The sequence below is a fragment of the Loxodonta africana genome, chromosome 19 (genome assembly GCF_030014295.1).
Source record: "Loxodonta africana isolate mLoxAfr1 chromosome 19, mLoxAfr1.hap2, whole genome shotgun sequence".
In the NCBI taxonomy this organism is placed as follows: Eukaryota; Metazoa; Chordata; class Mammalia; order Proboscidea; family Elephantidae; genus Loxodonta; species Loxodonta africana.
Window position 1 is genome coordinate 46,865,501 of NC_087360.1, and position 13,975 is coordinate 46,879,475.

A 13,975-nucleotide genomic window follows, 5' to 3' on the forward strand; every position below is an offset into this window, starting at 1 on the left:
TCTCTGGGGGAAGGTCCTTGTTCCTTGGTTCCTTAGTGATCTTCATGTGGTGTGGCATCTATCTTACCCCATCTCTGCCTGCTTACTTGCTTGTCCAAATCCGCTCTTTTTGTATCTCAAAGGTGATTGCCTTAAAACACACTCTACACTGATAGGCCTCTTAACAAAGAAAACCCACTCCCAAATGGGATTAAAACCAAAGGTGTAGGGGTTAGGATTTACAACACATATTTTGGGGGGACACAGTTCAATCCATAGCATTGGGTAAATAAATATTCTGTGAAGGCTTTTCTGTTAGATCCTACTTTTCTGTTACATCCAGGCACTGCAGGGCATTTTATATCCATTGTCTCCAAACTACACAGCAACTCTACTATTTCTATTTTAGAGACGAAATCAAGGCCAAGGAGGAACCATGACTCAGACCTTGGTCTCCCTTATTCTAAAGCCTGTACGTTTTCCACAGCACCCTTGCTTCACAAGCAGTAGGGGTAAGAGTCCTCCAGATGGGAGTTTGGTATGCTAAGGATATTAAACTATACCCAATTTTTTTAATGTTTTGCATCCTTGGAATTTACCTCTCAATGAATCTTGGTAAATATACTGCTAGTCTCGATCCCAGCCAAACCTGAGGAACAGGTCATAATTGGAAAGGTTTAGTGTCTACTATTCTATATATTGGACAGCACCACATTTTTAGGGGATAATGGCCTGGCATGCCTAGAGCAGCAACACCCAGTTGTGGCTGTGGAACACATCATGTGGTGTGTTGAAGTCATTGATTATCAATTACAGCTAGTATGCTCACCACTCTTACAAGTACATCCCTTTTACATTACTTTCACTCACCTGTATTCCAACACATTTGGGGGGAACATTGGGGGAGGGGCAATTACAGGTATTTCACCAGGAACTGCATGTAACCCAGAGAGTTTGTCAAGCATGTGAATATTCACGTTTAGCACTACAGGAAAACTGTTCGGAGTGCTGACCTCCAAGTAGCCCGAGACCTACACAATCTTTGAAAATGATGAACTGGTTGGCAGTTGTGGCATCCACTTATTCCTGGATTTCCTTTCACAAATGGAACCTCCATGTCATGGGCATTCTGGTTCCCCATATACGACTTTCAAAATGAAACATTATGCAGATCTGGCCAGTAGGTTTCATGATTTTGGCCTGGGAATGAGAACATTTTAGAGGCTATTTGCTTGGACAGGTAATTGTCCATTCTTTAATCAGAGCTACTTAATCACAATTTGGCAAACATTCTGAATTGCTCTGGGGTTGGTTTTGCTCACATCGTCTTGCCAAAAATGATGCTGCCTCTTCATATGAATACTTGTTGGCTGAATTAAGGAAAGAACTCTGCTCATTGGCAAAAGGGACCCAAGCAGATGGAAGATAAACTCTAAGAGCAAAATCGAGGTGCCTAAAAAGAAGGCACCAAAAAAAAAAAAACTAGTTGCCATCAAATTGATTCCGACTCATGGTGACCCCATGTGTGTCAGGGTAGAACTGCGCTCTGTAGGGTTTTTAATGGCTGATTTTTCAGAAGTAGATTGCCGGACCTTTCTTCTGAGGCATCTCTAGGTAGACTTAAACTGCCAACCTTTCAGTTAGCAACTGAGACCATTAACCAATTGCACCACCCAGGACCTCCAAAAAGAAGGCAGAGACAGCAAACACAGAGACATCAGAGAGTATGCTCACTTGTTACTCTGATCTCTTTTTACACTACTAGGACCTTTAACCATGAAACCATCTGCAAACAGCTCCGGTGGAGCCCAGTTGGAACACTATTTGCACCTGCTCCTTGTCTACAAACTGTGCTGTGGAATAGGCTGAGCCCAGGCTGCTGTGGTGTTCACCATCTTCAAAACACAATGACCAGCAGTGGCCTGCTGGCCCTTCAAAGTCCCTGCAAGATGAGTGAGTGGAGATGACTGTTGTGGGGATCGTCTGGAAAAGCAAGTGGCCCCAGTTAGGTTTTCAGAGGAGGACCCCTGACTCCTCCCTGATGCTTGGATCAGTATTATCTAAATCATACTTCATAGACCCAAATGCCATGTGGGTGGGGGATGAAGAGGGCCTTGATGGAAACCGTTTATCTGTTCCATGCAGGAAAATGTCGTTTCTTCTCTGCTAATGCAGCATGAGTTACTGGTATTTCCAACTGGTATTTCCTTGTGGCTGGGGATTGAGGAGGGGAAGGGCTTACTCTACACCTTGCTCAAAGCAGGATGGTTTAATAATACTTTGCTTCATCAGATAAGCAAGGGACTGCCCTAAAGCTGGTACTTATTCATTTCAAAGGACTAAGTAATTTTCTTTCCTTTGGTGTGGCTCAGGCGGTATGACATTACTTTTCCTTCATATTATTTCAGTGTAGCCACATTATAAGCTGGAAATGATTATTGCTAAACTATGGAAAATACAGACTTTATTAGGTAAAAAAAAATCTAAGAGCTAAATTACACTGTATTTGGAAAAAAAAAAAATGAAGGTACTGGCCTATTAAAATGCCTTCATACAGTGAGTACATTCAAAGCTGGTAGAGAAGTTAAGCAGAAAATTCCAACATGAATTTAATATTCCCTTCCATTTATATAGCATTTTACACTTTTCAAAATAAGCATGCCTATCTTAAGTCATTCCTGTGAAGTAAGAAGAGAAGGGTTTATTATTTTCATTCGGCATATGAAGAAACAGACTAGAAGTTTAAGGCTTTCTTGGAATATCCACAGACCCACATCCACTTCCTTTTTTCCATGACACCCTCAATGTCCTTGAGATCCACTGAGTTTCACCAGACCCCTACTTTCATGTTTCACTCATTCATCACTGACCTGTAATCCCAGCTCTTTTTGAAATTTCCCTCCTGCTATACCTTTTTTTTTTATACCTATGCCAGAGCCCTGCGTGGCACAAACAGTTAAGCATTCAACTACCAGCTGAAAGGTTGGCAGTTCGGAGCCAGCTAGAGGCACCCCAAAAGACAGGCCTGGTGATCTGCTTCCAAAAGATCACAGCCCTGAAAACCCATTGGAGCAGTTCTATTCTGATACATGGGGTCATCATAAGTCAGAATCGACTCAACGACAACTAACAGTAACAACTAACAATAACAACTAACAACAACATATCTATGCCAACATTCCTGGGCAGCACAGGAATGTTCTAGGGGCTGAGTGCATATTTGTCTATGCTTCTGTCATTGGCTAAGAGGCCAGCAAGTGTAGTTTTGTTCTTTTTCCCTCCATTCGCAACAGCGGAGCCAAGGAAACAGACAGGGCAGGACACTCTTGTTTACTCAAAGGGGTGACATGTAAGACAAAGGCAGCAGTAATGCTCACCTTAAAGACCTCTAGACCCCAAGGGCCCCAAAGGGAGTTGTGGGGGCACTACTCTTCTTGGCTGGCCTGAGCGCCATTTCATCACCGTCAGCAAACAGGCACAGCACTTGGCCCTGGAAATAACAGAGAGGCACAGACAGTCCTCAGATTATGAGCTGGGTGTATTCCAAGTTCACCTGTTTAGAAGTCGAGAATGCATTTTTCTTATAGAGTATAAATAAGGCAACCAAAAAACAAAAAACCAAACCCATTGCTGTCGAGTCGATTCCGACTCATAGCGATCCTATTAGGATAGAGTAGAACTGCCCCGTAAGGTTTCCAAGGAGTGGTTGGTGGATTCGAACTGCCAACTTTTTTGGTTAACAGCCAAATGCTTAACCACGCACCCGCAGGGCTCCATAAATGGGACAGAGGAGAGGATATTCCCAGATGAACCAAGAGATAAAAATCTATGTAATGTATACCAGAGGTTGGCAAACGTTTTCTATAAATGGCTAGATGGTAAATATTTTAGATTTGGGGGGCTGGGCAGTCTCTGTCACATCCTGTTCTTTGTTTTGATTTTGTTTGTTTGTTTTGTAACCCTTTTAAAATGTAGAAACCATTCTTAGCTCATGGGCTGTATAAAAAGAACAGGCCTCAGACCAGATTTAGCCCATCGCTGTAGTTTGCCAGCCCCTGATCTTTACCATCATAGCTTACAGTGGACTGCAAATAGTGCTAAACAGCGGGGTTTGGTGTTCAATATACAAGTCTCATTTTTTTTTTTTTAATGTCATTGACATACGTCCACTAAGCTAAATTAATATTCCCAGTCTGGGTGAGTTACTAGGTAACAGTGACAAGTTCATATTCAGTGATGGGCCTGATCTACATGAACTGCTTACCTAAAATCATAAAGCATATCATTGTGATTTTCTAAATAAAAAAAAAGTATCAGGAAATGGGACAAGTGCCCACTGCCACCCCACTGTTGACTCCTGGCATGCTATACAACAAGCAGGTCAGCAGAAGCCCAGGTAAATCCATGGGGTCTTTCAGCTCCTCACCTTGTTGGCAAAAATGCCCTGGCACGATCTGGCTGGCACTGACAGCAGCAACAACAAATAGGAGCCACTTGACCAAGGCAGACCTGAACTCCTTCCCACACTCTTGAAGTAGATGGCCCAGATACCCCCATAGACTTTTGGGTCACACTTGACTCTTGGGAAGGCCTTCTTACCATGCACCCTGTACCAGGGTGTCTGAGGGCTCATCAAGAAGAGTTATGGTGTATAGAGAGAGTTATTTTCCAAAACACAAATTGTAATTTCTTCTCCTCTTCTTTCTTGTCCTTTTCATTCTTCTTTTCCTGTAAGTCTGAAATAGCCTAGCAAGAATAGAAATGATGTTACTATGGGGAAACGTATTTACCACCCCCACGAGGATGACAAAACCATGTTTCGCTGAAGCTAGAGCTTTGTTGGAGGGGCTTCTTTCCATTTCCTCTCCCCAGTCCAGATGGGCAATGAGGAGGACAAAGGCGTTCCCAGTTGGAAACAAGACTTCCCATTTCCCATTCCCATTGCCTAAGGCAGAGTGTCCACAGTGCTGAGAGAGGAGAAAATACACAGGGCCCTGAGGTAGGACATGGAATAGTGGTGGGTGCAGAATTGATACAGGTCGATCTGGAAATGTGAGGCAATTAGTAATACTCCTGCCTACCCTGGATCCAAAGGAAGGCTTTGGCTAAAGCTATGTAGCAGCCTCTCTTCCCTTCCACTTTCCCCTGCTTGATCTTGACCCTTTGTCCTTTCTCCTTCCAGTTTCCATTCCTTATCCCTTCCTCTGACTTTAAATTTCCACCTTCCACTGCCTTACTTAAAACTTACAAGCAATGGAAGATGTTGGGGTAGGTGCCTGTACTCCAGAGGGTACCATTTCCCACAGAATACAGTGTTCCATGCACAAGTCCAGGGTGACAAGATGGGGCTCCCTCAGCCCCTCATTCCTCTTCAGTGTCAGCCCCTACTGCCTCCAGTGAGCCTAGGGCAGGAGATGGGGCCTACACAGTGAGGAGCTGCTCAGGTCAGGGCATCCTCAAGGCTTCAGTCCTCAAGGACTTTTACTCCCCGCTTATATTGTTGTCTTTCTGTTTTTATACTGTTAGTTCCAAATGAAGGGAACAGACAAAATGTGTGGCCATATTTTAGAAAAGAGCTGGTGGTCAGAGAGGTTTCAGTGGCATTTCTATCACCCCACCCATAGCCCTAAATGTACACTCTTTTTCCAGCTGCCTGTTTTGACTCCTTGATGGTTCATGTCTTTACTGATCACTGCAAAGATGCCTTCTCTTCCTCTTCTTCATCTTTGCTCTCTTGCTTTGTTCTTTCTCTTTTACAGTGAAACCTGTGAGAGCCAGAGTTCAACGGGACTGCCTTGTTTTTCCAGGTCTCGCAAGTTTTCCACCATTGACAGGGTGCACTCATACCACTTTTCTACATCTCTCTTATTAGTGGAAAATATTTGAGTTTTCCTTCTCTGACAGGTTTCTGCCTTACACAGGTTCCTGCTTTCATAGGTTTTTATTTTTTTATAATTTTTATTCTGCTTTAAGTGAAAGTTTACAAATCAAGTCACTCTCTCACACAAAAACCCATATACACCTTGCTACACACTCCCAATTACTCTCCCCCAAAGAGACAGCCACTCTCTCCCTCCACTCTCTCTTTTCGTGTCCAATTCACCAGCTTCTAACCCCCTCCACCCTCTCATCTCCCCTCCAGGCAGGAGATGCCAACATAGTCTCAAGTGTCCACCTGATCCAAGAAGCTCACGCCTCACCAGCATCCCTCACCAACCCATTGTCCAGTCTAATCCATGTCTGAAGAGTTGGCTTCGGGAATGGTTCCTGTCCTGGGCCAACAGAAGGTCTGAGGGCCGTGACCACCGGAGTCCTTCTAGTCTCAGTCAGACCATTAAGCCTGGCGTTATGAAAATTTGGGATCTGCATTCCACTGCTCTCCTGCTCCCTCAGGGGTTCTCTGTTGTGTTCCCTGTCAAGGCAGTCATCGGTTGTTAGCCAGGCACCATCTAGTTCTTCTGGTCTCAGAATGATGTAGTCTCTGGTTCATGTGGCCCTTTCTGTCTCTTGGGCTCGTAATCACCTTGTGTCCTTGGTGTTCTTCATTCTCCTTTGATCCAGGTGGGTTGAGACCAACTGATGCATCTTAGATGGCTGCTTGCTAGCATTCAAGATCCCAGACGCCACTCTTCAAAGTGGGATGCAGAATGTTTTCTTAATAAATTTTATTATGCCAATTGACTTAGATGTCCCCTGAAACCATGGTCCCCAGACCCCTACCCCTGCTACACTGGCCTTCGAAGCATTCAGTTTATTCAGGAAACATCTTTGCTTTTGGTTTAGTCCCATTATGCTGACCTTCCCTGTATTGTGTGCTGTCTTTCCCTTCACCTAAAGTAGTTCTTACCTACTATCTAATTAGTGAATGCCCCTCTCGCACCCTCCCTCCCTCCCCGCCTTGTAACCACAAAAGAATGTTTTCTTCTCAGTTTACACTATTTCTCAAGTTCTTATAATAGTGGTCTTATACAATATTTGTCCTTTTGCAACTGACAAATTGCACTCAGCATAACACCTTCCAGGTTCCTCCCTATTATGAAATGTTTCACAGATTCCTCACTGTTCTTTACCGATGCGTAGCATTCCATTGTGTGAATATACCATAATTTATTTATCCATTCATCCATTGATGGGCACCTTGGTTGCTTCCATGTTTTTGCTATTGTAAACAGTGCTGCAGTAAACAAGGGTGTGCATATATCTGTTCATGTACAGGCTCTTTTTCTCTAGGATATATTCCAAGGAGCAGAATTGCTGGATCGTATGGTAGTTCAATTTCTACCTTTTTAAGGAAGCGCCAAATCGACTTCCTAAGTGGTTGTACCATTTGACATTCCCATCAGCAGTGTAGAAGTGTTCGAATCACTCCACAGCCTCTCCAACATTTATCATTTTGTGTTTTTTGGATTAATGCCAGCCTTGTTGGAGTGAGATGAAATCTTATTGTAGTTTTGATCTGCGTTTCTTTGATGGCTAATGATCATGAACATTTCCTCATATATCTGTTAGCTACCTGAATGTCTTCTTTAGTGAAGTGTCTATTCATATTTTTTGCCCATTATTTAATTGGGTTATTTGTCTTTTTGCAGTTGAGTTTTTGCAGTATCATGTAGATTTTAGAGATCAGGTACTGATTGCAAATGTCATAGCTAAAAAACTTTTTCCCAGTCTGTAGGTAGTCTTTTCACTCTTTTGGTGAAGTCTTTGGATGAGCATAGGTGCTTGATTTTTAGGAGCTTCCAGTTATCTAGTTTCTCTTCTACATTCTTTACAACGTTTTCTATACTGTTTATGCCATGTATTAAGGCTCCTAACATTGTCCGTATTTTTTCTTCCATGATTTTTACCATTTTACATTTTATATTTAGGTCTTTGATCCATTTTGAGTTAGTTTTTGTGCATGGAGTGAGGTATGGGTCTTGTTTCATTTTTTTGCAAATGGATATCCAGTTATGCCAGCACCATTTGTTAAAAAGGCTGTCTTTTCCCCCATTTAACTGTTTTGGGGTCTTTGTCAAATATCAGCTGCTCATATGTGGATGGATTGGTCCGTGTATCTGTTGCTGTACCAGTACCAGGCTGTTTTGACTACTGTGGCGGTATAATAGGTTCCTGCTTTCATAGGTTTTATTGTACTTTCTCTCTTGCATGTGCCTGAGAGCCTACACAGCCTTGCTTGATCCCATAAAGTAAACTTGGCTGCATGTTGCATTAAGCAATGACTGATCAGTCCCTCAGGAGGTAAAAAACCATATGCCTTCAGCAAAACTGTCACCTAGGCCAAGGGTGTTCCTTCCTTGTTGGTGTTCCTGCTCCCTGCCCATCCCACCAGCCCATCAGCTAGTGGAACTTATTTATGAGGTCTCCCTGTTCTCTCATCATATCCTCAGACCAGGAACCTTTCTGCTCCAATCCAAGGGTCTTCTTCTATCCATGTGCTCTGGCTTTTTCTGACACATATAATTCCATGCATTTACAGTCCCCCTGCCCACTATCTCCTCTCTATCCATGAACATTATCATTAATAATTCTTATCCAAGTCAGAAGTTCAAATTCAGCCTTCCTGAGCAACCCAATCCTTCTCCAAATTCCTATAGCAATTATCTAGAAAATGTATTTGATAACTGATTGTGTACTTTATAGTGATATTCCTATTGCCTTTTAAAATTTATGTCTATTTTTTCACTTTTAAGCTTTTTTACAATTTTACACCGTACCTGTTTATATAGGTTCTATCTTTTCAAGTAGATTAACACTCTCAGAGAGTGGGAACTGTCATATTGCTGAGTATACCCATGTCAGTACTCATTCACTACATGACCATATCTTAGGACTGGGATCCCTCCTAAGTAGAGAGGGGGAGAAAGGAACAAGGGACAATATCCAACTATACCCACTCCTCACTTACTGACTGTTCTCATTATCTGCTATTTCACATTTACAACAATAACAAAAAAATCTACTGTCTGGCTATTTTGCACATTAACAAAGTACATTTAGCAGTAACGAACACCGAAATGCAAGGTGAGAGTAATGCTGGTTGTGATGGTTAAGGTTATGTGTCAACTTGGCTGGGCCATGATTCTTAGTGGTTTGGTAGTTATGTAATGATGTAATTTAGCAATTATGTACTAATGTAGTCATCTTCCATTTTGTGATCTGATGTAGTCAGACTCTGTTTTTTGATCTGATGTGGTCATCCATCATCCTCCATTTTCACATAACACCAGTTTTCACTTAACAACCTGGTCTTTGGAACCTAACCATATTGATAAGTGAGGAGTGGGTAGTTTCTGGCAGGGGCTGGGAGACCAGGTCCAGAGGGACTTGGAAATATCATATGAGCCACCCAGGAAGCTTCAGGTAAGTTTTGACACTGGGGTTGCTGAAAGTAGGATCCTTATCGGGTATGCAGAGCACAGCAGTGGAAAATTCCAAGCCACAGGCATCTTGAGTCAGGCCGTCAGTCATCCTGGAGACTAATGCACCCAGGAAAGCAGAGCCTAGACCCTGACAGCAAGGTGAGATGGAGCAAGATGGGATCAAGAACCAATGGCAGAAGCCTAATCCTGGGAAGTAGGTCACTAAAGACCATATGGGAGTCCTGTGATTGCCACCGGGGGCCCCAATGTTGTCTACAAGTAGGCTCAGGCTTTTTTAGTGCTGTCTGCCCTACATCAGGATTGGATTGGGAAATGGGGTGCCACTGAAACTTCAGGTAGCTTCCTTTCCTCAACTCTGCCTCATAGCCTAAGAAAGATATTAGAGGAAGGGAAGCTACACTGACTTAATTTGATATGAGGATGCAGACAGCCACTGCCTGTTAAAAGGCATTTTAATTCAAACCTTCTGACATCGGTCTTCCACTATTACTGCCTAAGCCCTCAGTGACTATAATAACACAATTATAGCTGCTGCTGCTCCCCGCCCTTCAGGAGGAGCTGCCCATTTCTGTACAGCCTTAGAGCATCTTCGCGTGCTCATCTTGCTAAATTCCATCCCATTTTTGTTTCATCAGTCCTTACTATAGACAAATTTATAGCCTTCGTAGTGCTTCCCTGACAGCCACTGAATGTTTTCTCTTCTGCCCTGGTCCCTGCTGAGAAGAGAAGAGCATGTATCCTGATTTGAAAATGCCGGAACTGCTCTAACTGCCTAGCATCTGCTGTCATGTTTTCTGGGTGGTAGACTATGCAGCTTTGGGCTTCCCATCCCCCTGCCCCTCCCCCTCCCAAGGAAATCTCACACTGAAAGTGTTTCTGGTTCCACAATATTCATCACCAAGGAACACTCTTGTTGCTAAGAGTAATGCGATTCACCAGCTTCAGTGTCAACCTAGAAATTAGAGGTATTCAGTGTATATAAGCCCAAAACCATGCAAAAACATGTTTGAATGGTGTAGCAATGGCTTACTGATTTATCCCTAAGAAAATTTTCCTTCTTGCCCTCCCTGGTCTTCATTTCTCTTGCTAAACCCAGCCTTATCCTTCATAATGAAAAGATTTTCAGTTTTGCAGCTTGGCTAATTGAAGTCTCAAGGGCTGGGAGGCCCATGGCCCATTAATCAAAGCTTGAGCCTCAGGATAAATACCTCTCACCCACAGCACCTCCCCCCACCCAGCCCCATGTCATAGCAAGAGTGACAGCTGTTGTAAACAGCAGGGAAAGAGGGAGCATTGACAAATGAGTAGGCCAATGAGCAGTTTTAATCTACAAATAAGGATGCCCAGATTCAATTTGACAAGGAAGAAGGCTATTAAAAAGAAAGCCTATGAAATATTTTTAAGAGCAAAGCAAGTAAATATTACCAATATTTAAATAACAACTTATTGCTAGTTTTCTACAGGCTTTTCTAAGAGTCTAACATCTATTAGAGAGTAATTTAATTTAAAAAGGGGGTCTCTTGCTTGCTTCTGCCCCCATTTCCAGCAGCTCACCTCACCCTCTGCCCTACCATTCAGAACAACGTCGCACACAATCCTGATACCTAAACTTCTACGAGTTCAAGCTGACTTTCTGCAACAGAAGTTTTGCTTCAGCAGTTAAAGCCTGAATCAAAACACATGCTTTCTTCATCAGCTGTGGAGGAAAACAGCTATTTTTATCTCTGGGTATAACAAGTCAGAGCAGTCCACTTACTTATCCCGATACCGCAGACAACAACATGGTTTTGTTCCATATAATGCATCTATGATGAATTGTGCAGAAATAAATTTTAAATAGTAAAAATGATATTTCCAGAGTGTCTACTATGTGCTGAGCACTTTGGTATGGTAAAGTCTAAGATCTTACAATCGTGCTACAAAAGCAGTATTTTCACAGAGATCCAATACACCAACATGGGTGTGCAAAAAAAAAAAACAGTAAAGCCTGTAAGGAATTCAGGAAAAAGAAGTTCAGCCTCACATGTACTTTCTCCTGGACTTTGTGCTAATTTCTTCTCTTGCTGAACCCTTGGCCTGACCTTCTCAACTCCACCCCCAGGTTGTTCCTCCAATCATAGGAGGGCAACAAGAGGGTTTTTGAAAGTGATGTTGTGGGAAAAGCATTGTGCTGGGAATCACAGGCCTGAATTTAGTCCCATCTCTGCACCCTGAACAAGTGTGAACTCTTCTGGGCCCATTTTCCTCACCTGTGAAACGGGGTAGTCAAAAGTGCATGACAATGCCTCATGAACTGAGAAAACATTAGGAGACATAGTGCAAAAAAAGCCCCCCAATAAATGCTAGCACTCTTTCCGTCTTCATTGTCCCCTCTCAAATGCTATCTATTAAAACTATTAACAAGATGAGAGGTTGAGAGTAAAAGATCACTTTTACGTCATCTTCAAGCACAGAAAACTCCACTCAGGAAAAGATGGAGTAAGTCTTTCACTTTACTCTTTAGTCTTCATCCTAGTTCAGATTTGTGTATTTCCAGAAGTGATCACCACCATGTGAAAACGCTACCCTAACTAACCCATTGCCATCGAATTGATTCTGACTCATGGTGACCCTATAGGACAGAGTAGAATTGCCCCATAGGATTTCCAAGGCTGTAATCTTTATGGAAGCAGACTGTCGCATCTTTTTCCCACAGAGCAGCTGGTGGGTTTGAACGACTGACCTTTTGGTCGGCAACAGAGCGCTTAACCACTGCATCACCAGAGTCAAAACACTAGTTGCTCTTTAATTAGAAAGGAAGTCACAAAAACGGTGCTGCACCATTTCTTGGGTGCTATCATACCAAAATTCAGAGTGCTAGGCACCAAATTTCAACTTTCAGTTACCCTCCCACTAAGTTATTTGAGTTGGAAATACCCCACCAGGATTTTTTTTTTTTTTTTTAAACCAGATGAAACGTACTACTTCGGAGCTTTCCATCAAGCTCTTTAGAGATTGTAGATGTTCTAGAACAAGTGTGCTAGTGCTAGTGTTTGTCATCTTTTTTACATTGGTTATTTATTTGGCAACACTATTTTAAGTTGTTATAGTTCTACGAAAGATAATATATAAAGAATAGTCTTAGTAATAAAAGATGTGTGTATTTATATAACTGATGTTATGAGACAGAAGTAATTGTGACCACTGAAAGAAGGTAGAGCATTTGAAGGGAAACTTGAATTTAAAATCATCTAAGGAAACAGCCTGGACCCCACCTGGCCTGGGTGCCACCCTTGATTTCAGCTGGGATTGAAATCCAAGTACAGGCAGTCCCCTGGTCACAAATGAGATCTGTTCCCACTGTGTCTTTAAGCCCTTACATTAAATTTGTAAGTAAGTCGGAACAGGTGCATACGGTTCTTGTTTAACCTTGTTTTAGTGCAAGAAAAGGCTCAAAGCCTTTCAACGATTTACAAGTTGTACGTGCAGCAAGTGAAGGTGATTGTGATAAAGAATTGGCTGTGGGTAGGGGTTGGTTCAATTGTTTCAAAGTGAGGGCAAATTTACATAACATTAAACGGCAAGTGCAATTTGTCCTTAAGTTGGACCCAGGGACTGCCTGCAGTCCTAGCTCTAATTTCAGGTTCTGCTTGAAAGCATCAAGGCATTTCTGTAGACCCCTTTGAATGAGCTCTAAACCTTTCTGGGCAGGTGCCTTGACAGGGAAGTTGACGTGACTCTGCCTGACTAGGACAGTCAGCCATACTCAGAGGCTGTATTTGGCAGGGACCTCCTGCCATCTCCCTGCGAAATGGTCTCCTGTGTCTTGGAATCTCAAACTTGTTTTAAACTGAGGAAAAAAGGCACTTTCAGGGATGAAGTTCTTGGCCCAGCTCTGCTTAGTATAAACACAGTCTGTGGCTATTTTGGTCTTCTTGGTTTTGAGAAGCAGCTGCTGAGTTGTGGCAGAGGTGAACTAGTTGGTGTTGACCCAAATTAAAAAGAATTTTTCATTCCTTCAGTGCTGGGAGAAAGAAAGATAAAGGCACCACCTCATAGAGAGAAGAATGTGATTGGCTAGCTAACAAGTAAACAAGTGTGAACCTCAATTTAAGAAGAATCCGTCCTATCAAAGTCTGAACTTGTGAGAGCAGGTACATCAGATTTAGAGTAAGCATACTTACTCTACTAAAGGATAAGCTTTTGATCATGTCAATGCATTTCAGGGGTCTCTAGCATATTACAAGTACAAGATAATTCATCAAAAAGAAATCTACCTTCTTTATACCCATTATAAAGCCAACTGTGTATCTGTCCATGACTACTGTCCTTACCACCCAAATGAAGAGGGGGCATAGAGCCTGGCCATTTTTGCTGCTACCCACTGTCTTTATAATTAATCTCATCAGCTGATGAGTTTTAACTGCCACGTGGATTTACTTCTTTATCAAACATTCATATCTGACTGAGGCACATAACTAACATATTATTGTTGTCAAAGCTGGTAAAGTGATTTAAGGTGTGCGCTGAATCTAAACAGAAGAAAACAATTTTGAGAGCCAAATAGCTCAATTTTTTTTGAGTCAGCTTAATACAATTCCCCCTGTTGCATTCTTAAAAGTTAAACACTAAAG